The sequence below is a fragment of the Rhinolophus ferrumequinum genome, chromosome 9 (genome assembly GCF_004115265.2).
Source record: "Rhinolophus ferrumequinum isolate MPI-CBG mRhiFer1 chromosome 9, mRhiFer1_v1.p, whole genome shotgun sequence".
NCBI lineage: Eukaryota > Metazoa > Chordata > Mammalia > Chiroptera > Rhinolophidae > Rhinolophus > Rhinolophus ferrumequinum.
The window spans coordinates 16366619-16394023 of record NC_046292.1 but is presented as its reverse complement, the minus strand read 5'-3'; the positions used below and the strand labels follow the sequence as shown (position 1 = coordinate 16394023).

The window sequence follows — 27405 nt, the reverse complement described above, 5'->3', positions numbered from 1 at the left end:
TGCCCAAGTAATTTTTCATATGTTATCAACCCCATAGTAGCCAATAAGCGTAAAGCCAGTGAGAATCTTGAAAGTATCATTAGGAGGCAAACAATTACAAAAGAAACAAATACAGAAATAATATTTACTTTGAAAGCAGAGAGAAAATGAGGAATGTAGCTTTGCATGTGCATATGGAAGAAGTTGTCACCGTGGGAACAATTTTAAAGGACAAAAAACAAAGCATGCAAAATAGGGAAAGAGCTATGCCTATCGAATCAAAAATAAGCGGGGGGGGGGGCGGGCAGGGAGGATGGAAAGTAAAACTGATGAAATGGAAAAAATTTCAGTCTGTGGCGAAATGATCAGAATCAAATCAGATCTCTACCAGTTAATGTCTGGGTAAGTAGTGTTAAGAGTTATAGTTTAAGCCTCAATTTAAGTCAGCCCTTGTGAATCTAAGGAGAGGGAAGTGGATGATCCCCATTGCTGGGAGCACCTGCACCCCAGGTAATGCCAGGTAACTGTGGACTCACCCCCACCTTCACCACAGGTTTCCACCGCAGGCTGCAGCTACCTACCTCCCATACTCTGCTTTAAGACAATTTTAATCTAGAGGTGGGGTGGTGGGACAGAGAGGAGAAAGGTGGCCTCATGGTTATTTTCCTTTGGTTCTGGAACCTGTGTTTCTTTCTGGCTTCCATAGTTTCTCCAGGGTTGATTTTAAGGAGGTGAGCTGGCACCCCAAGCTAGTTCATCATCTAAAATTTAGGAGCTCACTGTGTCTTTTAAAACTTTTGTTTTAAATTATGGTTGAAGTATAATTTTAATGCAGAAAAATGCATGGGTCTTATGTGTACAGTTTGATGAGTTTTGACAAATGTGTATAAAGCAATACCAATCCCTAAAACAAGACGTAGGATATTTTTATCAACCCAGAATTTTTCTTCATGAACCTTTGCCAGTCAAGCCACTTAGAGGTGACCACTATTCTGAGTTTTACAATCATGTGTTAGTTTCTACCTATTCTTGAACTTCAGATTAATGGAATTATACAGTGTTACTCTTGTATCTTGCTTCTTTCACTCAACTCTAAATGTATTTCTAAATCTAAAAAAATAGTTTACTTTTGAAGATAGGTTGGAGGGTAGCTAAGCTCATCTAGCTGAAGCCTTGTATCAACTAAATAGCTGGGGGCACCCCCACTTCACTTAGCATGTGCCCACTCCACTTATCTGGGAAAAACATATCTGGGACAAGGATTTATCTTTTTTTTTTTAATTAAAGTTTATTGGAGTGACAATTGTTAGTAAAGTTACATAGATTTCAGGTGGGATTGTTTCTGTATTACATCATCAGAAACAACAGAATTGTTTCTGTATTACATCATCTATAAATCCCATTGTGTGTTCACCACCCAGAGTCAGTTCTACTTCCATCACCATATATTGGATCTCCCTTACCCTCATCTCCCACCCATCTCCCCTCTTTCCCTCTGGTAACCATTAAACTATTATCTTTGTCTATGAGGTTTTGTTTCTCATTTGTTTGTCTTGTTCTTTTGTTGTTTTTGGTTTATATATCACATATCAGTGAAATTATATGATTCTCTGCTTTTTCTGTCTGACTTATTTCGCTTAGCATTATAATCTCAAGATCTATCCATGTTGTCACAAAATGGTCCTATTTCATCTTTTCTTACCACCGAATAATATTCCATTGTGTATATATACCACCACTTCTTTATCCATTCATCTATTGAAGGACATTTTGGTTGTTTCCATGTCTTGGCCACCATAGATAAAGCTGCAATGAACATTGGAGCACACTTGTCTTTATGGATAAATGTTTTCAGATTTTTTGGGTAGATACCCAGGAGAGGGATTGCTGGGTCATATGGTAATTCTATTCTTAATTTTTTGAGGAACCTCCATACTGCCTTCCATAATGGCTGCACCAGTCTGCATTCCCACCAACAGTGTATGAGGGTTCCTTTTTCTCCACAGCCTCTCCAACACTTGTTACTATTTGTCTTGTTGATGATAGCCATTCTAACTGGGGTGAGGTGATATCTCATTGTAGTTTTTATTTGCATTTCTCTGATGATTAGTGATGTTGAGCATTTTTTCATATGTCTATTTGCCATTTGTATGTCCTCTTTGGAGAAATGTCTCTTCAGGTCCTCTGCCCACAAGGATTTATCTTAACACAAAAATATACAAGGAAACATAACTGACTGCAAATGATATAGCAAACATTAAGTCCACATATAAAAATTGAATTATCACTCGAAATCCAAGTTTGAAATGCTCACTCTTTGTCCCAAGGGGCAGGCAGGGACCTTCCTGCCCTGGGTTCTTGGCTTTGTGCCTTATTCCCAGTTCTCTTCCCCGCCCCACTGGGGCTTCCTGAATTTCCCAAAAGTCTGACCTCACCCTGAAAGCCCCTGTATGCATATCAGGGGCAGGGGGAGTCTTCCAAATCATTTTCTATTTACTAGAATTTTCTTTCCAGCATTTTTTTTCTCCTCAAAAGAAACTTTTTCTTTCTCCTGGAAAAAAAAACAAAAAACAAAAACAAAATCCGTTTAGTCAAGAGGTCAGTGACAATGACCTCCAGAAATGGTCCCCAACAAATAGATTTGTGGGTATACAGAAATCTCCAAGAATTGCCACAATAACACAGCAGGTTTGCTTCTGTAGTTTGTGTGCACAAATGAGATCCCATCGACAGACAGAAAGATTGTGGTTTCAACAGCTACCATGTGAAAGGGCAGGATACCAGACACCTATACTCTGGGGTTCCTGGCACCCTTCTGTATCTCTCCAGGGGTTGCCAGGGGACATCTCCCATGTTCTCTATCCACATCAATTCACTCTGGACTGCACATCTTGCTGTCTTGGACCACAGCCCCCTAATGTACCCTCAAATGCTGCCCAAATCCCTCTTGCTCTGAGGCACCGGTCACATTGGGACACCCCTTCAGTGCTGTCATTTTCACAATGACTTGGAAACCAGCTCACTCTGATCATTCCTTCTCTAGGCTGCAGCTTTGAGTTCCCACAGCCGTTGCCAACTCCTTAGCAACTTTCAAAGGTAAACAAAGTTGGACATGAGTTAAAACAGCAAGAACAGATTTTACTCAGTCACTACTGATAGTTTGGCAATTGTTGAGCTCCGTTCCAGTTTGCGCATGGCGTTTTCAAGGGAGGATGAGAGAGTTAGGGAGGGGAGGAGACTGGGAGATTGCAGCCCTATCCTTCTTGAGGGTTATGTTTCAAAGGAATGGCTCTCAGGTCCGTGGTAAAGACCCTCCTGAGTTGTAGGAAATGCAGATCATCTCAAAGGGACAGAGGAAGGAATTATAAGCCCCTTCCAGTAAATGCTCTAGGGAAAGGAGGACAGAGGCTTATCACCAGGTGTTGGCTAGAATAAACAGTAAATTCTTTTGACAGCCCTGAGCTTTTCCAGACAGGATCTCAAAAAGATGCTAGGTGGTCCCAGGGATTCTGTCTTAGGCTGCTAGAAGCCATGCTAGGATTGGTCAGGTCTCTTGTTGCAGGAGTTTGGGTAGAGTTGTTATGGATTTCTTGCAGTTTCTCTACCCATCACTCAGATCCCCACCCTTGGGCTTCTGAGGATGCTATGCTACTTGCCTGCCTGCCGCCACCTCTGTTCTTGCCCACAAGCTGCCAATAGCACCATCACCAATTGCCACTTATATATCTGCTGCTGGCATGACAAGGACTCAGCTTTCTCCATTGCTTGGGCTCTAGATGCTACAACTCTCTCAGCTTTTATGCCCAGAACACTCTCTTTCCCCAGGGTAACCGTGAGTCACCATCATGGTGTTCCATCCAACTCCTGTGCAGGAGCCACTGCTCACATCCCACCCGAAGCCCCATATCTGAGTTTAGAGTAGCCAGGAATGGAAGCTTCTTCCCCACTGCTGCCTCTCCTTGGAGCACAATCCACCTACAGTTGAGTTTATGAGGAGCCACCCTCCCCACCTCCACCCCACCACCCACACCAAATAAGTTCAAGTAAATTCTATCCCCAAGTGAGAGAAAGTTTGTTACTCCTGCATAGGTTCCTAGACCTATATAAATAAACAGCTCTAAGCTTGTGGCGGGATACTATTTTATAATGTTACCAATGTGGATTTTGCTCCTGAGTCCATCCCCTCAAGCATCTAGGGCATGTGAAGCTCACCCTCCCCCAAGCGATGGAAGATACAGCAGAACAAAGAATCCATTCTTAGCTTCTGAGTTTCAAAACAGACCTTTGAAATTTATGGCCAAGAGCATATTTGAAAAGGGGAGGTGGGAGAGGAGAGAAGGGTAGGAGGGTGTTGAATTTTACAATCTAAGTCATGAAAGATTCAAAACATAGAATTTATGTCTCAATAAATTCAGAAGAACGTGCAATAAAGTAAGAGCAGTGTTTCCAGTCCCGGGGTTGAGAGGAGAGCGGGGAAGCTTAGGTGTTGATCTGTCACTGAGAAGGGGCCCTGCTCACTGCCATCCCCAATCCCTGACTCATTCTTGAGAATGGAAATGACAATGGAACCCATAAAGGCTCACTGAGGACCCAAGGACAGTGACCAGAAGATGCACCAGGAAGTTCGTGAAGTATAAGCTTTGGGCCCCTCACTTGCATATGCCTCTCCCCAAGCTCTATACCTGCTTTTATGTTAGCAATTTTCCTTTTTTTTTTTTTTTTTTTTTTTTAGAGAGGGCCCCCAGAATTGTATAAGCTCCAGGACCGGCCGCTGAAGGGCCCTGAGTCTCACTCCTGAGCAGAGCCTGGGGAAGCAGCAGGCCTCAGAAAACCTACACCTACCATGTGAAGAAGCCCAGGCTAGCCTGTTGGAGGATAAGACCACAAGGCACAGTGACTCATCCTACCTGAGGCCCCAACCAACCTGCCAGGTGACTGCAGTTACAGAGTGATCCCAGGCAAGACCAGCAGAAGAACCCCCCCAATCCTGCCCAACCCAGCCCAGCCCGAACAGCTGATGCACAGAAGCCAGCGCAAATTGAATGATTGTTGTGATAAACCACTAAGCTTGAGAATGGTTTGCTACACAGAAATAGATCTGATATAGTGATTTGGGCAAAATATTTATTGGGAAAAAGAAATAAATAACAATCATTTCTATAGCATGAGTCTTAGTTTTTACAGATGGCTATACCTACAGATTCTTTATATTCTTGGATGCAGAGAAAATGTCTGGAAGGTCATACAACAGACTGAGTAGTGACTGCAGAGAGGAGTTGTGAGGAAAGGTGGGAAATGTGCACACTAGGACAGATTGAAAAAGTTCACAGAGGAGGCTTAAAAATAAGTAAATGCTGGTTGAATAAAATGGGAGAGAGTAGGGGACGAGGGGTGGCACTTCCCCTCTCTGGGTTTCAAATCTTCATCTATAAAGTGAGAGACTTGGGCTAAATTATCTTGTAGGCCACTTCAAGTTGTGAAACACTAGACTGTTCTTCGCCTTCTCTCTGCTCAGGTGGCATATTCAGCACACAGTAAAAAGTTACAAAACTAATACCATAATAGTTAGGGGGTGCTCAACCTATGAACGGAGGAGTAAATCAGCGCTGGGGAGGATACTTCTTCTATGGGAGATTTAGTTCCTGCATTCAAGAAGACAAGGGAAGGTCAAGGTGCTGGTCTGGCACTTCTGCTTTTCAAGTAACCTTAATTCAAAGTAATTAAAGTTAGTTTGTCATTGTGGGATATTTGGGGCCAGCCTGGCTTGGACCCGCCCTGTCGACTTCTAGTCTCCCCTCTTGTGATAAGAGTCAATCTTCCCTGGGTGATGTAATTCTCAAGGAGGGGACTTAGAACAATTGAGTTCCTTTTGGAGGATTGATCTTTAGGCAGATAAGAGGAGTTTAGAGAAAGCCTCTCTCCATGCATTTGCTCTTTTTCAAGTGCCTACAGCTCAAAATAATCAACAGACCAATGCAGCATAGTTTGGGGTGAGGTATGTCCTGAACTCCTACGGTCATTGGCGTGTTCTGCTACCCTTTAGCTCTTTCTTCAAATTCCTCTCCCTTTAGCAGCAGCCACAGGTGTTCACCCTCTCACCTGCTCGACACCCTCGAGCCTTACCCCCAGGTCCAGCTATCCCTTTCTTATGAATAGCAGGGACTGCATCTAGCACCCTCCTTAAATGATGGTCTGTAAGTTATTGTTAAAGTACTCTTAGTCTCCAAAACTGGAGGAAAAATCAACCTCACCAAGTCATTTTAAGGACAAAAGAGATAACTATGTCAAGCGCCCAGTACAGAGTAGCAAATATGTGTTCCTCTTTCTAGCTTCCTTTCTCCTGGACAATAGTGGACAGACAGAAGTGGAAAATGGGACAGAAAAGCAAGCTGCCACAAAGAGAACTGTTGATCACTTAAAACCAAACTGTACTGAGATATTTTTTTCATCTGTGACCATGACGTCCCCTCACCCCCTGCACCCCCACTTTTCCAAAGTCCCCACAATCCTACTTCATCCAGTCACCCCATTGTCCTCAAACATTACTCCTCGGGTCCACTTCCCTACCTGACTCTTACCTCACCTGTTCTCAGCTACCTACCAATAGGTGTGTATGGACTTCCCTCAATATGCAGGCAAGTTACTCCCTGTTCTCCCTTCTTGAAATCCCCTCTGCACCCTACTCACGAGGCAGGTAGGTGGTAGTGAGTGGGGTGCAGAGGGGTAGTTCCAGTCCCTGTGAGATAAAACCAATTATACCCAGTGCTGTCTCAAAACAGACTGTGGGTTGTTTCTTATAAAGATAAGCATGCATTTACCGTGAGATCCAACCCTTCCACTCCTGGTATTGTCCAAGAGAAACAAAAGTATATGTTCACAAAAGATGTATACACAAATGTACCTAGCAACTTTATTTGTAATAGTCAAAAACTGAAAAGAACCAGATTGTCTATCAACAAGACAACGGACAAACTGTAGTCATTCCATACAATGGAACCAGCTATGAAAAGAAATGAACTACTGATAAAAGCAACCACACAGATGAATCTCAGAAACATTATGCTGAGCAAAAGAAGCCCACCACAAAAGTGTACGTACTAGATGATTCCATTTCTATGAACTTCCAGAAAAGGTGAAAGGAATCTATGGTGACAGACAACAGATCAGCGGTTGCCTGGGGCCATAGTGGGGGAAGGGGACAACTGCAAAGCAGCAGGAAGAAACTTTGGGGGTTGACAGAAAAGTTTTATATCTTGATTGCAGTGGTCATTACCCAAGTGTATACATTGTCAAAACTCACAGAACTGTATACTTTAAATGGGTGCATTTCAGTGTATACAAATTATACCTCAGTGAAGTTGAGCTTTTAAAAACTGTTCTGTTTCAGCCAGGCATTCAGAGGCAGGCTCTAACAACTGGATTGTAACAACTGAAAGAAGGAGCTCTCCTCATATCCCAGGGAAAACCAGCCCCAATCCCAAATCTGGAGGCCCTGTAGCAGGTTCCCCAGCAGCCTCTCACCCAGGGCTCGATTTGCGCAGGTTCAAAAGCCAAGAGAATGAGTAGGTTTCCTAACTCGGTTGACCATGCTAAAGTTCACCTTACTGCTGGCTGAGAGCCTGAACTATTTCAGGCCCAAGGGCGACATCCTTCAGAGGTTTCTATCTGGAAAGAGTGAGAGATCGCCATGGCAACCTGTCCCAGGCCCAGCGCTGGCAGGGCTCCAAGGCACACAAATAAAGCCCATTGGAATGTGGTACAGGGTTCAGGGCGGGGCAACTAGAAAGTTGCCAAGTTTTCGTGCAAATTAACAATGTGAAGCCTCAGCCCCTGGAAGCTGTCAGTAGGGAAGCTTGGGTCCCAACAACAGGATCAGCCCAGGGAGGTATCTCACACACACACACACACACACACACACACACACCTTGGAGGACAGCAGCACTGCTTCCTGAAAAAGAGGCCTGATGAAATGAGAGCACTGGCTTCAGAGCCTGACCAACAGCTAGCCCAGTGTCCACTATCGTTTCCTGGTAACCTCAGGCAAGTCTCTAGTTACCGCATGGCTCACTATCTCTCGTTCTGCACATATTTGCACAGAGGCCACCCTCTCCATGAGACTTTCCCTGATCACCTTAAATCGAGTTGTAGCCTCCCCTGCCATCCCAACCTGATGCTCTGCTTTATTTTTCTCCATGGCATTTAGCGCCACCTGACATACACTGTATTTTACTTATTTATCTTGTTAATTGCCTTGTTCACTGTGTCAACCAAGCAGTAGTGAATCAGGCTTTGCTAGAAATAAATGACAAAGTTTTATTCAAGGTTCTTGAGTGAGTGAATTGCAACTCAGGAAACACTGTTAGGCAATACCCAATATATTATGAAGAAAAGAGAAAAAGTGAGAGTTTTTACAGTAAAAAGCACATTTTTGAGAAGAGTCAGTCCTGCATTCTTAGCTTCTGATTTGGTCTGAGACGGTGATCTTCCAGATATCTGGTCGTCTAGACACATGAACATTCTTTTCTAAGTTCTTCAAAGGGTTATCTATAGGATTTATATATCTCCAGGCTCTGACATACAACTGAAAAGTTCAAAAGTTTAAGTTGCCAGGCTAGTTAAACTAAAATACAATTATTTTTCTCATGTTTTAGCCCACTCTGATGTTTTGCCAGCTTGACTATAGTGACTCCATTTTCTTTCTTCACTCTTTTCTCACATGTCAGCTCCATAAGGACAGGGGTTTTAGTCTATTTTATCCATGCTCTATCTCCAATGCCTAGAGTAGTGCCAGGCACATAGTAGGTACGCAAGGAACATTACAGAACATGGACTTCTCTGAACATCTATTTTTCTCATCAGCAAAATGGGGATGATTTTACGCCTGAAGGGTTAATATAAAGTTAAAGGAATGGGTTAAGTGCCCAGCCCTCAGTTGGGGCACTAAGTGTCATTGACAATTACAGGTTTCATTTGGTGAGACTTAGTCATGAACAAGCCCTCATGTCCGCCCTTTAGCACTTTGGTGCACATTTAAGAACAACTTCCAGGGGATCTTACCTTGCTTCCCTGAGCCCAAGAACTTACCCGCGTCCTAGTTCTGCAAACCCACTAGATGTTAAAGACAATGGCATCAGAGATTCAGTCCACAGAGGCCTTTTCCTGTCTCTAAATATGTGATACGAGACGGAGTAAAGGAACTAATTCCCTCATAGGAAAACAAGGTTTTCAAAAATGTAGAGCCAATTCGAACACGCAGGAAAACTTTAACCTGTAAAAGGTGTTAGGTCTGAATGTTAGAGACCTTGATTTAATGTCAGGTCTCTGCATGTTAGATCTCAGAGACTTTGACTTTCAGATAGATCCGTGTCTGCAAGAAAACAACAAAATGTCTGTTGGCCTGCACCTGCAGACAGAGCCAAGCTTGCAATGACAGAAAACGCCCCAAAACAGCTACTGGCTTACAGGCAGTCAGCAGTTTCTGTTCAAACAATGCTATCTGTCAGCACAACCCCTATATAACCCTCCTCACCTCCTCCTTCGGGGCTGCAAGTCTCTTTTAGACGTGCAGCCCGGGCTGTAGCCGTCTTTGCTCAGCCCGACAGACTTTCTCTAATTAAAACAGACTTTCTTAAACTTTCCTAACTTGCCTGACTGTGCATGTCCCTTTACCAGCCAACCTATCGAAAGAACAGGATTTCTTGCATCTTTAACATGTGCCAGGTGGCACGTTAGGCACCTGTCATGTCTTAGGTTGTTTCATCCTTGTGTCAATCTTATAATGAAGAAACTGAGGCCAAGAGGTCAAGACACCAGCCTGAGACCTCACAGCATTAAGTAGTAGGGCAGGAGTTGAATCCAGAGTTGATCAAGCCCCAAAGCCTATGTTCCTGCTGTCTCACCAGACCTTCTTTAGAAACTCATTTGGTAAAAGGCCTCTCTGTCAAGCTAGGAAGTTTGGATACATCCTGTAGGCAATTCTAAACATTAAATGCAGCTGAGTACAAATATATGGGAACTACTAAGGAAGGAGGAATTACTTCTGCCTGAGATAAATCAGAAAAGCTACACAGAGGAAGTAGGCCTGCTTTGGGGATTGTATTTCTGGTTCATTAGCTCACCTTTGTGGAGGTTATCACTGGCTTTTGGTTCTAACACATGACAATGAACAGCACTTTCTATTCACATGAGTTTTCCATCTTGTCATATTTTCAGTAGGTCATTCCTTCGGGATCATTTATTTTTATTTATAGCCTTTTGTATCATTTCATTGCCAGAATTTAACATGTTCTGGCAACAGCCACTTTCTGAATGGCTGGACTCTCCATCACTGTAAACCTTTAAGAAAGTAGAGAGCATGGAATTTGGAACCTGCTTGAACCAACTCTTCATGGCTTGGACAACTTGTAGGCATCTTGAAATTCACCAAGGTAAAAGTATTTATACGATAGAAACCAATAAATGCTATGAATCAAGACTTGTTCCCGCCTAGAGAGCCTGGTGTGAAACATTGCACCAACACACAACTGGCTAAGCCATTGTAAAAGAGCAGGAAGAATCCTGGATAGAAGTCAGAAAACTTGAGCATTAGCCATGTGTCTTTACTAACTCACTGTGGAGTCATTTCACCTCACTGGGCCTTGGGTTCCTTATGGATTAAATGTAGGGAGATTGACTACATTGAAAAACCAGGATCACTATGTCCTGAGTTATTTCTCAAAAAACAAAACAACTTGGAAATTCTTCAAACAGTTTTAAATATTTTTTAAAAAAGAAAAGAAAGGAAAAGAAAAAGAAAACCACGCATGAATCCCCTGATAAACTCAACTAGGTTAACTTAATAAATTGTGTTTGGTGGTTAAAATCTTTCCAGATCTGAAATCTGAAACCCAAGGGGAATGATAATAAAAGCAGTCAGCCCTCTGTTCCTTTCAATCCAATGGACTGAGCTCCTGAAATGGAGCAGTCACTGCTGGTCACTGATGCTATCACACTGAAGAAGACACAGTCCCTCCCCTGGGGAGCTCACAAACTAGGGAGGCAGGTAGACAAGCAGGCATGCATCGTAATGAATGGGATCCATGTTCTGTTGAGGCAAGAACCAGGCTTTGAGAGAGCATAGAGCAGGGACACTGTCAGTGTTGAGAGAGTTGAGGATGGCTTCTTGGGAAAAGGGACATCTAATGGGGATCAAAGCTCGGAGGTCAAAGATGGAAGGAACATTGGGGAATCGCAGTCATTGAGAGTAGCTAGAAAGCATGGTACAATTTGATGCTGGAAAGCTACAGAGGACCTTGTGTATCAGGTAAGGGAGTTGAGAATTTATCTTCAGAGTACTGGGAAGCCATTCAAACATGTGTAAACAGGGGAGTAATTTGAGCTTTAGAAAGCTCATTCAGGCTGTTATACGGAGAACGAACCGAAAGGAAGCAACCCTGGAAGCTGGGAAACCAGTTCAGAGGCTTTTGCAGCAAAATATGATTCTGGTAATCTGGAACAGAGCATAAATGGATTAAGGCATGTATTAGTCTCCTGGGGCTTCAATAACAAAAGCCCCACAATCTTGGTGGCTTAAATAACAGTAATGTATTCTCTCACAGTTCTGGAGGCTAAAAGTCCAAACTGAAGGTGTCAGCAGGGCCATGCACTCTCTGAGACTCTGGGTAGAATCTGCCTTTCCTGTCCCTCGCTTCTGGTAGTGGCCATGGATGTTTGGTTTTCTTTGGCTTGCAGCTGCCATCACTCCAATTTCTGCCTCTGTCATCACATGGAGTTCTTCCTGTGTGTCCTTCTCTTCATATCATTGTCTTATAAGGACACCAGTTGTGTTGGCTTGAGGATACCCCGCACCCCCACCCCCAGCCCTCCACACACACTCCAGCAGTGTTTCCATCTTAACTAATTACATCAGCAATGACCCTATTTCCCAAAAAGGTCACATTCTGAGGTTCTGGGGATTAGGACTTCAACATGTTTTGGGGGGACACAATTCAACTGCTAACAGGGCGAGATTTAAGAAATCGAAACACTAAGACTTAGCGATTGATTATATATTTGGACAAGGGGCAAATAAAGGATAGAAGTCAAGGGTTACACGTTGATTTTGAGCAGACAATGGTCAAACAAACTGAGTAAGGAACGGAGGAAGAGAAGTAGATTTCAGGGAGAAGGTGATGAGTTCCATTTTGGATGTTTATCAGCTGCCTTCAGGGCAAACTGTGCTAAATAGCCCTGAGGTTCTTTGATAATCCAAACCTTCAAGATCCTATAGCAGCCTTCCTCTGTTTGCTTCAGTTCCATGACTAACCCTTATCAAAAGATCTTGTCCAGCTAGAGCTGAAGAGTGGCAGAATGTGCCACCCCAAAATATGCCACTTTGGCACAAGGATTATTCTGAGTTACTCGAAAGATACTTGAGTTACTTCTGAGATACTTGAAAAACAGCAGGTATAAGAAGGACATTCTGACCTTCCTCCCCCTTTTCTTCCTGAAAGCAAGAGATAAAACTGCTCTGTGAAACTGCCCCGAGTCCTCCCATACTAGGAAGAAAGAAACATTCTTATCACCAGAGATGGGAGTCAAGGCAAAGAGAAGCCTATGCAAACAGACCTTGTTAAAATAACTCATCTTCCTTTAGTTGCTCCATGTATTTTAGTTACTTTGCCACAATTTCCTGTCAATGTTCAACATAGTATATAAGCAGTTGGGCCTATCTGCTTTTTGGGTCTTCATTTTCCTATGGGGGTTCCCATGTCCATGTAAACATCTGTGTGCTTTTCTCCTGTTGATCTATCCTGTCAATTTAATTCTCAGGCCCAGTGAGAGAGACCCTAAGAGGACAGAGGTAGAGTTCTGCCTCCCTTACAAAGTCCTTAAGTCTAAAGACCTGATTTTTTTTACCTATGCATTCTGCTAATCCTCTTCTCACACTTAATTTAAAGATTTCTGTCTTGATGCTGTGGAATATTTTCTTTGTGCGGGGGTCATAGTCTCATGAAGCTGAAGAATGGACACACGGACCAGGGAGAGGCACAGAGTTGCAAAGGAAGATAGTTTATTAAAGCAAGAGAAAAGTTACAGCTCCCAAGCGGGTGGGGGTACCCGAAGCTGGGATGCCCACTAGCTTAGGCAAAAAGCTTGTGTTTATAGACCTTTATTTCTACCTGGGAGGGGAATGCTGGAATGCTGGGGCTTAGTGTTAAGGTGTTGATCAAATTTGCTCAGTTGCTTAGCCAGGGGGAGGCCTTTTGAAATGTCCTCCGAAATAGCTTTGTTGCCCTGGGGCGTGATTGAGGTCTCTGTTCTGTTAAGAGTGTGTTATTTTGAAACTTTGAACAAATGGCCAGTGTTTTGTTTCTGGTTAGTGTTTTGTTTTTGCTCAGTCTACCAGGCAATTCCTGACTGCCTAATGTCATACTAACTAAACCGTCTCATTGAGACAATCCAGAATCATAGGTGTGGGAAGGCTGGAGTAGGGAAGGAAACACCCCCTAATGCCCTCTTTGCTGGTAGACTTACTCCCTTAGATAATTCTTATGGAATACATTTTCAAAAGGCCTGACCTTCTTTTCGAGGACTTTGCTTAAAAGGGGCAACTTTCTAGATTTTTTTCTACCATTTCTCTAGTTTCCTCTGTCCTGAGGTGTAGCAGGAAGTAGTTTGTCTAAATGGTACCATATAACAAGGGTCACCAGCTTTCCAGCCTGCAGTGGGTAGGACCTCATGAACTACCATTCTGCCTCCTCCGGTCCATCAATCCCACTGAGACAGGTTAGTTAGTATGATTGCTAGGGAGATAGGGAGGTCCCTGGTAAAATAAAGAAAAGACAGCCATATCCTAAAACTTCAGGTTTTGAAATCACTCACTTTGTTCCAGGACATAAAGTAACAAGTCCTTGAGGTTAATCACAAAATTCCTTTTGGCCTGACAAATGGAGCAGATCTGATAGATAAGAGTGGGTTACTTTGCTAATTCCTTTAGGATGGGCAAGCAGAACAAACCTGGTAGACGAATTTCATTAGAAGGCGCCAGTTCCCTTCTTCAAACAAGTTCCCTTCTTCAAACAGCTCCCCTTCCCCAAGCAGGCAAAGGGAAGGTATAAAAGTAAGAGCTTTTGCCTCAGTCACGGGACACCCCCATTCAGGACCCCCTCCCGATCGGGAGCTGCAACCTCTTCTCCTGCCTCTAATAAACTATCCTGTTTTTAAAACTTTTTGCCTCTCCCTGGTCCGTGTTTCCATTCTTCAGCGTCACGAGACACTATCCCGGCCCACACTCAGAAACTGCTAGCAGATCCAACATCACCTACATCACCACAATTTAGTGTCTGTTATTTCCAGAAATCACCTTAAAATACTAAAATCTCCATGCATCCAGCTTCCTAATTATAAGGAACAGAAGCTAATTCGGGCTGATTAAGCAGAAACTAAAAGCATTAAAATAATATCACTAGCCCACAGAATCTGTGTAAAACTAAAGAAACTGGCTCAAGATTAAGCGTCCAAGAAAAATATCTAAAACTGAAAACCTGACCTGCAGAAGACACTGCTGCTTCTGCTGCCATCACCATGATATGCTAAATGCCATCGTTTGCGCTTTGACCAGCATCTCCCTTTGACGACAATCACTAGTGATGTAGGTGATGTTGGATCTGCCAGCAGTTTCTGGGTGTGGGCCAGGATCGTGTCTCGTGAAGCCGAAGAATGGAAACACGGACCAGGGAGAGGCAAAAAGTTTTAAAAACAGGATAGTTTATTAGAGGCAGGAGAAGAGGTTGCAGCTCCCTAGGGGGAGGGGGTCCCGAATGGGGGTGCCCCATGACTGAGGAAAAGCTCTTACTTTTATACCTTCCCTTGCCTGCATGGGGAAGGGGAGCTGTTTGAAGAAGGGAACTGGCGCCTTCTAATGAAATTCGTCTGCCAGGTTTGTTCTGCTTGCCCATCCTAAAGGAATTAGCAAAGTAACCTACTCTTACCTGTCAGATCTGCTCCATTTGTCAGGCCAAAATGAATTTTATGATTAACCTCAAGGCCTTGTTACATTATGTCCTGGAGCGAAGGAGTGATTTCAAAACCTGAAGTTTTAAGACATGGCTGTCTTTTGTGTATTCCACCAAGGCCCTCCCTGTCTACCTAGGGACAGGCTAACTCCTGTATCTCTAGTACCCCAAGAAAGCTCATTTTTACATCAAGAACTCAAGTCAATATATGGTGATGGAAAGAGAACTGACTCTGGGTGGTGAACACACAATGTGAGATATAGATAATGTATTACAGAATTGTACATCTGAAATCTATGTAACTTTACAATTGTCACCCCAATGAACGTTAATTAAAAAAAAATAAAAAGAACTCAGGTCAACTTGAAACTACTGCACCCCTGAAAGCCAGTCACTTCTGCCACCACCCTGGCCAGGAAAATGTCTCCTTCCTCAAATTGCTCCCTTCTGAGTCAAAATCTCATGTGGCTGGGTGTCATGGGTACAGAATACCTCACTGTCCTGAATTCTGATGGCAAAAGAGACTGGGAAACACCTTTCTGGGTTCCACCTTGAGGAAATGGGGCTCATGAGGCTGGAAATTCCCCACATAGAGCAAAAAGTGCTGAGAAGCCAAAAAACATGAACAATCTACTGCAAAGTTTATGTAGAGAATAAAGATGATTTCGTGGAGCCATTTGGTAGATGACGGATATGCATAAGTATAGCTCGGGGTGGGGGACCACCTGGGCTAGGAAGCATCAAGATGGTGTTATAGGTTGAATTGTATCTCCCCAAAATTCATATATTGATGTTCTAAGAACCTCAGAATACGGCCTTCTTTGGAGCTAGGTTCTTTCTAGAGGAAGTCAAGTTAAAATGCGATCATTAGTGTGGGCCCTAATCCAATGTGACTAGTTTCCCTATAAAAAGGGAAAATTTGAACACAGTCACCTACACACAGAGAATGCCATGGGAAGATGAAGGCAGAAGTCTGCAAGCCAAGGATTACCATAGATTGCCAACAAACCACCAGAGACGAGGAGAGAGCGGTGGAATAGGCTTTCCCTCACAGCCCTCAGAAGGAACCAACTCCATTGGCACTTTGATCTTAGCCGTCTGGCCACCACAACTGTGAAACTATACCTTCTGTTGTTTGAGTCACCCAGTCTGTGGTGTTTTGTTACAGCAGCCTTATGAAACGAATACAGATTATAAAGTAAACCGTGGGATTAGAAAAATCTTGCCAGGGAAGATTGTGTTGATGTAAAAGGGAAGGAGAGGGAGGGCCATTACCTGGGAGACATACTGAAAGGAAAGCCCCTCTTCCATTGTGAAAGGAAGGAGGAAAAGCTAGGTGCAGATTGTCTGACATTGGGTTCCTCAGATGCAGACCCTGAGATGAAGATTCCTGTGCAGTGTGATCTAGTAGGAAGCAATTCTAGAAATAACGTGTAGGGAAGTGGGAAGAGAGAGCAGGAAGAGAAGGGGGCTGAGCAAAAATGCACTGACAGCAAAGTGCCGTGAAGGGCAACTTGACTGGGCTCCCCCCACTGGGGAGCTCTCACATCTCAGAGTTACCCAATCACAGGTCAAGATTGCTGGGGTAGTTAGACTCCCAAATCCATCAGTCAAACGTTTAGGGCTGCTCTTTAAGGGGTGAGGCTGTAAATTCCCAGCCACTTCTGGTTCTCTGTGAAGGCAGTTATTCAGACAGCCCAGTGGCAGTCCTCAGACAGAACCAGAGGTGCTGGCTGTGGGTAGTGGAAGCACATGGGGAGCTGGTATGCCCCCAGATCATGAAGGAGTCCAAGGTGACATGGGCAGAGCTCTGACAGCCTCTGCTACATAGATGTGGGTTGGCATGATATTAAAGGATTACCACATGAAAAATTCTCTATTCCCTTCTTATTCACCAGGTAAGACATTTGAGGAGAATGAAGAGGGTTTAAAGTATGAAAGACAGAGCTGATTCGGAAATTACAGAAAGATCATCAGGCAACACTGAAGACCCAGTTGAGAGAGCCCAGGCCTTCTTATGGCACAAACACTACTAGCATCCAGGTAGGACAGAGAGACAAGGAGGCAAAAGAGGGGTGATTGGCAAAGAGGTGGTGAAGGTATTTAATCTTTACTGGGTAGGAAATGAACCTTCGAGAAAATGAATAGAAAGGGGACAGCAGAGAGGCCGGGGACTGGCCATTTTAACAAATTTGAAGAACACTGGTAGTGGCAACAACTGGATGGGAAAATGTGGAAGGATGGGAGGGTGTGGTCACAGTGAGATATCTGAACTCAAGATTTAAGAAATGAGGGAGTCCTAGATGATACAAGGTTCAGGGTGTGACCATGGCAGTGGGTGAAGCAGAGGTGAAGGTCACTGGAGTTGTGGAGATCAAAGAGCTAACAGGATGCTCTCACCTGATTAAATTGAGAGATATACGATGTTCATAGATTGGGCCACTCAATATTGCTGAGATACTTTGGTTATCTTAAAACCACAAATGCCCATTATCAGTAATTCATTGTTTAAAATGGTGGTTTACATTTTATATCATTAGCATCTGGAAAGTGTAAGCATTTTATTGGGACATTCTATGTTCTTGAATTGGTTTGATTTCAGGGTTGGCTTCACAAAAAAGCAGTTTCTGAGCCTGCAAAGGAGGTGACAAGAACCAGGATTGTGGGTGTTTTTTATGAGGGACAATTCCAGCAGTGAGCAAATCTCTTTGACTCCTCTTTAGCTATAACCATCCAGGATTAAGCCTCAGCTTCAGAGGTAAACACAACATGTGAACTCACCTTTCAAGACGGTATTAATGATATAGTTCCGAGGACAAGAAATCTTCAAATTCCCCACCTGTAAAATGAAATCAGTTCTTGTGCTCCTGGCTGATAGAGCTGTATTACAGACAAAGTTAGATCTTTAGATCGCTGGAAAGTTAACTATTCACATAAAAGTCATTAACACTTGTCATGCCTTGGGGCACTCCGATATTGAGTCATGTGGAAGAGGGGAAACCAGCCAGCCAGGAAGACCGAAAAGGAAAGTCCAGTAGAAAGTGAGGAATGTTCAGTGGTGTCCTTTCTAGAAGCCAAGTTAAGAAAAATATACTAGATACTGTATTAAATAGGATCCAATCAAAGAAAAGAAAACCAGTGTAGGTATTTCAAATAGAAGAAATTAATAAAAGAGGTGGCTACCAGTATATTAGAAGGGGTGCAGGAGCAAAGGAGGGTAGGGGAGATTATTTAACGATTATTAACTTCAGGAAACCATCACCACCTCAGGCTAGAGGAGCAAAAATGTTACCCAAACCTCAGAGGCAGTGTCCCAAGGCTCCTGTTGGCTGTTGAAGCCCAGTTGGTTGAGTGGGAACCCAGGAGCCTGCACTTGCAGATGGTCCCTGCAGCCACCTCCCAGATCCATAGCTGTCATTGTCACTAGAGGCGATGCTGTCATCATCACCAGTTCTGTCATCATCACCAGTTCTGTCATCTCAGCTGTGCTGCTGCCAAAGATGCCATCGGAAGTCAGAGGCAGGAAGCGAGTCAATTCTCTCCTCCTTCCATCTTCCAGTGCCTTTCGCTGACATTACCTAAACAGAAACCTGCTAGCATGGGAGCCAGGAAAACCTAACTGGTCTCTCTCTGATGCACAGCCGAGCACAGAGGGGCAGATAAAGGCTGAGAACAGTAGGCACATGACTGGCACGATCTACCCCTTTGGTTACTCAGCACCCATTCTCATCCTTCTACCTATATTTAAGTTTCATACAACAATAACTGTAACAACTTCATGCTTTCTTTCCTAAGAATATGCAATAATTCTTCCCACAAGGACTCACTCTCCTCCACCCCCCCACCCTCCGCCCCACCCCACAAAAGAGGTGAAATTTAAAATCCATCTCTGTATTCATCTCTGGGTCATGTTAAATCCTCTTTTAGCCTAATCGCAATGCCATCTGAATATTGTATAACTCAGAGACGAAAGTGAAGCTAGTTACCAACCCTGCCTCATTTTATATTGTTCTTGTTTGTAAACCTTTCACAGATCTCCATTATCTTCAAAGTAAAGTCAAAAACCCATAGCCTGGAGTTTAAGGACCTACCAACTTACATCCAACTTCGTTTCATAACTTCTCACTACTCCAAGTACATTCATAGTTTATTTCTCAGACACACCTTGGCTGTTTCTCCCACTAAGCCTTTGAGCTTATTATTTCCCCCAATGAAAATGCAGTCCCCATCTTTTCCTTTTTCTGCCTCCTCTGTCCAAGCCTACCCAGTTTTCAAGGCATGGCTCAGGTTCAATTCCTCCACATGGCCCTCTCCCAAAGGCGCCAGCCCTCAGGACTCGCTCCACTCTAAACTCCTCTAGTCTATGCCACTGACAAAGACCAGCTAGCCTTCCTGGCTCCCCTACGGCACCTAATGGCATATTGCCTCCCACATATCCACTTACTGGCTGACACCTGGCTGTGGAAGGTAGCGAAAATGAATTGGCAATGCATGGCTGGCTATTAATTTGAAGCCCAAGGCACTTACTGCCCAATATCAGCTTTCTGCAGCCTCCCATAGGGCCCACTAAGGCTCTGCCTGTTTGATTCTGAGTTATAATTCGAAGCAGTTCTTCAGTTCTCCATAGCAAACTTCAAAGGAGTTCAGTTGGCCTCCAGAGACACTGTTCTCAGATTACTGCCAAGCTAGCAACCTGGTTGAAGTTAGTAAACCACACAGCTTGCCAGCTAATATCAAGTCAAAGACAGAAGCAAACAAAATGAGTTCAAGGGGGGCTGCTGCTCAACAGGAAGTGTTTGCCCTTAGAAAACTTGCAAGACCCTGAAGTGCAAAGATCCAGACAACAAAATTGTATTTAGGCATTTTTGAATCTGTTCCTGACAAAGGTAAGAAGCAAATCAGCTATAAATCTTCCTCCCCACCCCCACTCTCCACCCCTCCCCCCTCCCCCCCAGGTTTTAAGAGGTGGTTCAGAATGCTAACTCCTACCAACAAAGGAAATTGTTTATAAATACAAAGGGCCATTAGCAAAGAACCTAAAGACGTGGATCTTGCCCCAGTTCTGCCCTAGATGAAGTATGTCCCTTTCCCTCACGCATCTCAAGTTCCTCATCTAAAAAATGAGGAAGTTAAACTATATAGTCTCCACAGGCCTTTCCAACCTTGAAATCCAAAGACACTTTTAGCTGCTTTCTGCTCTCCCTGTTACAAAACATCTGATTATTTATTGAAGACTGTTAATCATATATTCTCCTCAGGGCTACCACATATGAATGTTCAGGTTGTGCACTGAACAAACCCAGAAGGCACCATTCACATTATAGTCTGTGTAAACTATCACCCTGTGTTGGGTGGTCCACTACCTGAACATCTGTACAGAGCAGCCTTGATCATGCTCTTCAGTTTTGTAAATCTTTAAGGTTTCACCTTTTGTTTTCTTAATACTCATTTTCCCTGGTCTTGGGTCTCTACCAGTAGAGAAGAAACTACATTAATATCTGATACTGAGCAAAATACTTCTTTATTGATTAACTCTGAATTGTGGACATGAAATGAGGACAACAACATTAATACAATCTATTTTTTTTTTAAGATTTTATAGGGGAAGTGGAACAGGACTTTATTGGGGAACAGTGTGTACTTCCAGGACTTTTTCCAAGTCAAGTTGTTGTCCTTTCAGTCTTAGTTGTGGAGGGTGCAGCTCAGCTCCAGGTCCAGTTGCAGTTGCTAGTTGCAGGGGGCACAGCCCACCATCCCTTGCGGGAGTCGAACCGGCAACCTTGTGGTTGAGAGGACACACACCAGTTGTCAAGGTGCCGTGTTCAATCTCAGTTGCAGGGGGCACTGCCCACCATCCCTTATGGTTGAGAGCCCACTGGCCCATGTGGGAATCGAACCGGCAGCCTTCAGAGTTAGGAGCAAGGAACTCCAACCGCCTGAGCCACTGGGCTGGCCCCAATACAATCTATTTATTGACCACCTACTATGTGCAAGATATTTTACATACATTATTGCATTTAATCCTTATGAAATCCTGTGAGGTATAAATTATTATCCTTATCTTTGGATAAGAAATTTGAAGCTGGGGAGATAAAGAAAACTGCCTCAGGGTTCATAGCGATAGCTAGAAAGTGGCTGAGAAAAGGATTCAAACCTACCTCTGACTCCAAAGCTCATCCTCTTTCCACTCCACTATTCATTAGAGCACCTTCTATATGCTCTATAATCTCCCTACAGCTTGACACTCTTCTGACATCAGTGAACAAAAGCAAGTAATTAGAACATTCAATTAACCGGAAACAGCAGTAATGTAGCACAAACATGCTGGAAAGTCAGCATTTGCCAATTTCCATCCTTACATTGTTACTCACTAGAGACACGCTTACCTCTCTGTGAGCTTCAGTGTTGTCACCGGTCAAAGAGGGGTGATGCCTTGAGACCTTTTAGGATATGTAAGTACCAGCAATTCTTATAGAAATGAGCATTTAGTTATTTGCGTTCTCTGACTTTTTCAGTTCACTACCCTTTTTGACCTCAACTAAACTCTGTATGACTCTCACGACCACTTCAGCCACCAAGGAAAGTTCCTGGTGGTCCCTGCTTCTTTGTGCCTCTCAGGTCATTCCTATACTCCCCCTTTCCTTCAAGACCCCAGATATGAACGTTTATTCTATATAAATCTGTAGGCTTTGAGATTCTTATTATCTATAAGTAACCCTCATTTCCTTCCCTCTGGTGTCTCCAGCATTTTGAGGATTTTCCCAATGAATCATGCATGACATTTCTAACAAGGGCTGACACAAGAGTTGTAGTCAAGCAGGAGGTTAAGTGGAAGAACAGATGTTGTCTGCTCTTTTACAGACCCTGTCTTTTGACTCAGCATCACTCAACAGAACTTGAAGACATCCTAATAAGCAAAAGTTTCAGATTCAGACCAGGTTTTCCCTCTCAATATGAATAGACCAATCATTATGACTATGATTATGAGAGTAGGGGAAGTGGAGTTCTAAATAAAATTAAATTGTGTGAATTATTTTTCAAGTACAGCTAATATTTTCATCTCAATAACCCTTGAAGGCAAGATATAATTGTTTCTTTAGTTTTCTGCACCAAATTATATCTGGTTCTGAACTCTTACCTATCTGCATGGGGAAAACACAATCTCAGTTATGTGGCCTACACCCTTCTCAGAATTGTTCTCGGGTATCAGGGTACTGGGGCGATCCCAAAATTTGGGGGAAGTTTATCTGACCTTTAGTCTTTCAAGGTTATCACTAAGGTGCTCATTACCCAAAAACACATGGCCCATTAAAAGATGACAGTTGATAGCATCCATCCCGCCATGCCCAGTCCATGAGGACCTCACTCACTCCCAAGACTCCCATGATGCTTAAAGTTTAAACCCCAGGGTTCCTTGTGCCACTTCCGACAGAGAAGTTGCCCCTCCTGGAGTGCTGTGTGGTGCTGGGCACTGGTCTCTACCACTCTTGTGACCACCACAGCCACCAGAGAGTGTTCTCCGGTCCTTACCACATTGTGGCTCCAGTCTTGCTGTCTAAGTCTGGAAAGAGGTGTGTGATTGGTGAAGCCTAGCTCACAGTCCACACCTTAGCTGCAAGGGAGGCTAAGAATACAAGTGTCAGGCTCTGTAGCATCTATACCATGAGGCAGGCTCGCCTCTCACTGAGACCCATAAGTGGGAAATTCCCCAAACAGGGTCTGGGCAGGAAAAAAGATCAACAAATCCTTATGTAATTTTAATCTGTGGGTCTTAGGGAAACCCCTTATCCTTTGTTAGCCTCAGCTTCCTCAACTGAAAATAAGGAGAGTAACACCTACTTCACAGAGTGAATGCCCAGGAGACAAAGCCAAAGCCTTTCTGTCTTGGAGGTGTGGCAGGATGGGGAAAGGGAGATGTTCCCAGGAGAGGAATGAGATGGCTGTAAGGAGCATGACCCACAGTGATTACATTTTGATCATCAAGGCAAGAACCGAGGCTGAAATCCCGTTAAAAGTACAAATGATCCAGAAGTTATTCCTTTCAACAGTTATTACTAAGCAAAGAGGATTCTAGAAAGAGTCAGATTTAAAGAAAGGCAAAAGAGAGGGGAGAAAGATGCTCTAAACTGGGACACTCTGTGCATACAGAACCAGGAGAGGGAGGAAAGTCCCAAAACAGAGGTTATCTTGCCCTATATCAGGATTGGGTAACAGCATCAACTTCTCACCAAGGGCTCCAAGTCACCTGATCCTCCCACATGCCAGCATGTTGCGTGCTAACCAAGTCACAGTTGCGAGTACAGCAGCAGTAAAACTAAACAATTAAATCTCTGCATCTTTGTTTTTCATGCCTAAGGTCTCTCCACATGAAGAAAAAAATCTAATGTGAATTTTCCCCTTAACTGTGTGCCTCCTCTCATGCTCCAGACATGAACATAAACAGCAACTGATTAAGGAATATGGTTCCAAAAAGAATATTAAGAACTTGTTTACTGGTATTTTTAATCTCTACAGTAGTATGAGCTTTAAAATAATAATAATAAAACTATGATTTCCCTTTTGGCCAAGACCACCATCTTCCAGTAATTCATCAAAATGAACAACACAAAGGAAAAGGGGAGAGGCACTCGCTATATGTTCTCTACGCCTTTAGAAAACATGGAGTTGTTCCTTTGGCTGCATACATGCGAATCTATAAGGAAGGTGATATTGTAGACATCCAGGGAACGGGCACTGTTTAAAAAGGAATGCCCCACAAATGTTACCACAGCAAAACTGGAAGGGTCGGGGCCGGCCCGGTGGCTCAGGCGGTTAGAGCTCCATGCTCCTAACTCCGAAGGCTGCCGGTTCTATTCCCACATGGGCCAGTGGGCTCTCAACCACAAGGTTGCCAGTTCAACTCCTTGAGTCCTGCAAGGGATGGTGGGCTCCGCCCCCTGCAACTAAGATTGAACACGGCACCTTGAGCTGAGCTGCCGCTGAGCTCCCAGATGTCTCAGTTTCTTGGAGTGCAGGCTCTCAACCACACGGTTGCCGGTTTCGACTCCAGCAAGGGATGGTAGGCTGTGCCCCCTGCAACTAGCAACGGTAACTGGACCTGGAGCTGAGCTGTGCCCTCCACAACTAAGACTGAAAGGACAACAACTTGAAGCTGAATGGCACCCTCCACACTAAGATTGAAAGGACAACAACTTGACTTGGAAAAAAGTCCTGGAAGTACACCCTGTTCCCCAAGAAAGTCCTGTTCCCCTTCCCCAATAAAATCTTTAAAAAAAAAAAAAATTGAAGGGTCTACATGTTGCCCGTCATGCAGTTGGCATTGTTATAAACAAACAAGTTAAGAGCAAGATTCTTGCCAAGAGAATTAATGTACGTATTAAGCACTCTAAGAGCCGAGATGGCTTCCTAAACGGGTGAAGGAAAATGATCAGAAAAAGAAGGAAGCCAAAGAGAAAGGTACCTGGGTTCAAATGAAATGCAAGCCTGCCCCCCCACCCCCCAAGAGAAGCACACTTTGTGAGAACCAATGGAAAGAAGCCTGAGCTGTTGGAACCCATTCCCTATGAGTTCATAGCACAATACGCGTAAAAAAATAAAAGACCTCTGTACTGTTAAAAATATTTCTCTTAATTGAGAAGTGTGGTGTCCCCTCCCCAAAGGAATATAGAAAGAAAAAATTTTTTTAATAAAACCATGATTACATACAATAAAAGATATACATATATATTTTAAAACACCTTGTACAATTCTATAATGTTACTGTATATTTATATGCTTTATATAGAGAGATAATTTGTGTATATACGAAGGCTGACAATCAAGTTCGCAAATTTGTTGCAATGATGTTGCTAAACTTTTTTGATATTAGAGGGATTATTCATTATGAATTTGTACCAGCTGGACAGTTAACCAAGTTTACTATTTGGAAGTGCTGAAGAGGCTGTTTGAAAAAGTTAGATGACCTGAACTTTTCGCCAACAATTCACAGCTCTTGCATCACGACAATGCACCAGCTCACACAGCACTGTCTTTGAAGCAGTATTTAGCCAGTAAATAGATAACTGTATCGGAACACGATCATGCAATTTTAATCTGTGGGTCTCCCTAGTCACCTGATCTGGCCCCCAAGTGACTTCTTTCTTTACCCAAAGATAAAGGAAATATTGAAAGGAAGACGTTTTGATGACATTCAGGACATCAAGGGTAATACGACGACAGCTCTAAGGGCCATTCCAGAAAAAGAGTTCCAAATTTCTTTGAAGGATGAACTAGGTGCTGGCGTCGGTACATAGCTTCCCAAAGGGAGTACTTCAAAAGTGACCATCGTGATATTCAGCAATAAGGTATGTAGCACTTCTTCTAGGATGAGTTCACGAACTTAATTGTCCGACCTCGTGTGTGTGTGTGTGTGTGTGTGTGTGTGTGATTGAATTGTACAGTTTTACTGAGTTTTATTTTTAAATTTGCTAAAAACCATTGAATTGCACACTTACCATGGGCATATTCTATGGTATTAAATCGTATAGCTGTCTTAGGGGCAGCCAGTTGGCTCAGTGGTTGGAGCGCAGTGCTCATAACACCAAAGTTGCCGGTTCAATTGCCACCTGGGCCAGTGAGCTGTGCCCTCCACAATTAGGTTGAAAACAACGACTTGACATAGAGCTGATGGGTCCTGCAAAGACCCAGACATTCCCCAATAAAAAAAATTTTTAAAAAATCGTATAGCTGTCTTTAAAAACCACCCTACACAAGATTTGACAGCAAACTACAAAATGACAGGATATATTTGCAATGAAAATAACTCAGAATTGGTGAGGGTGGCTGACCCAGGCTGAGAAAACTCCTAGATCTCCTAGATGTCACCTCCCTTCCTCACCAAGACTGAATTAAGTCCTCCTTTTTTGTCCCAGTGTCACCCTAAACTTTCATCTAGTATTTATTATACTTTATTGTTACTGGCTTTTTATATGACTCTATCATCCGGTTAGCTCGAAACCCCTGAGAACTGTGGCTTATTGTTCAGTGTACTCCCAGTCCTGGCATAGTATCTGGCAAAGAGCATAAACTTCACTCACACAAGCATTTATTATATGTTTGTTGAATGAATAAGAGTGAAATGGGTAGAACCTTTCCAAAGGGCATTCTGATCCTGTATATCAAGTCCTTAAAATTTTTCATATTCTTTGACTCAGGGCTTCAACACTTAGGAATTTGTCCTAACTAAAATGTATGAAAAATTGAGTGTCCAGTGATGTTCATCTCAGGGTTAGTTTTAATAATACAAATTGGGAAGTAAAGCAAATGTCCAACATCAGCAATAGATTAATTATTTTTCTATTTGTATAGGCTTTTCTTATTGTGGTAAAATAAAGATGAAAAATGAAAATGTTCCATTTTAACCATTTTAAAGTGTCCATGTCAGTGACATTTAATGCATTCACAAGGTTGTACAACCATCACCACTATCTAGTTCCAGTACATTTTCATCACCCCAAAAGAAAATCTCATACCCATCGACAGGCACTCCCGATTTCCCTTCTCCCAGTCCGTGACAGCCACTATCTGCTTTCTGTCTGTAAATTTACCTCTTCTGGATAGTTCATATTATCTGAGTCATACGGTATGTGTTTTCTTTGTGTGTGTCTGGTTTGTTTCACTTAGCACATTGTTTTCAAGCTTGTAGCTTATAATACTTTATTCTTTTTTATGGCTGTATGAATATACCATATTTTACTTATCAGTTCATCAGCTGATGAACAATCAGGTTGTTTCCACCTTTGGCTATTGTGAATGAATATTCATATCTAAGTTTTGTGTGTGTGTGTGTGTTTAATTTTTTATTGAGGAACAGGGTGTGTTTCTCCAGGGCCCATCAGCTCCAAGTCAAGTCATTGTCCTTAAATCTAGTTGTGGAGGGCGCAGCTCAACTCCAAGTCCAGTTGCCATTTTCAATCTTAGTTGCAAGGGGCGCAGCCCACCATCCCATGTGGGAATTGAACCGGCAACCTTGCTGTTGAGAGCTCGCGCTCTAACCAACTGAGCCATCCGGACGCCCCCAATGTACTACTTCTTGAGTCGTTTCTCTTGCTATTTGGTGAGGAAAGTACCTGGCATTTAACTGCTCAATAAGTGTTAGCTATCATAATCAAGATTATTATTTAAGGTTTTTGTTACTGGCAACTGAACCCAAGTTACGTACAATTGATACAGAGGCTATTAAATATTATATTTATTAAAACTATTCAACAGCCAGGGAAGATATTCTTGATAAAATGTGTGGTCAGAAAAACACATTATAAGACTGAAAATACAGTATGAATCCAATTTTAACAATTATATAAATGCCATAGTCTTACTAGTATTGTAATTAGTACTGAGGATCACAGGTGATGTTTATTTTCTTTATAGTTTTCTTTATTTCCAAAATTTT

The 27405-nt window shown here is 43.1% G+C and overlaps 1 pseudogene; it reads left to right on the top strand.

The window, feature by feature from the left end:
- The first annotated feature begins 23570 nt into the window (after positions 1-23570).
- LOC117026778 (60S ribosomal protein L21-like) lies at positions 23571-24563 on the top strand (annotated as a pseudogene).
- Positions 24564-27405: the final 2842 nt, after the last annotated feature.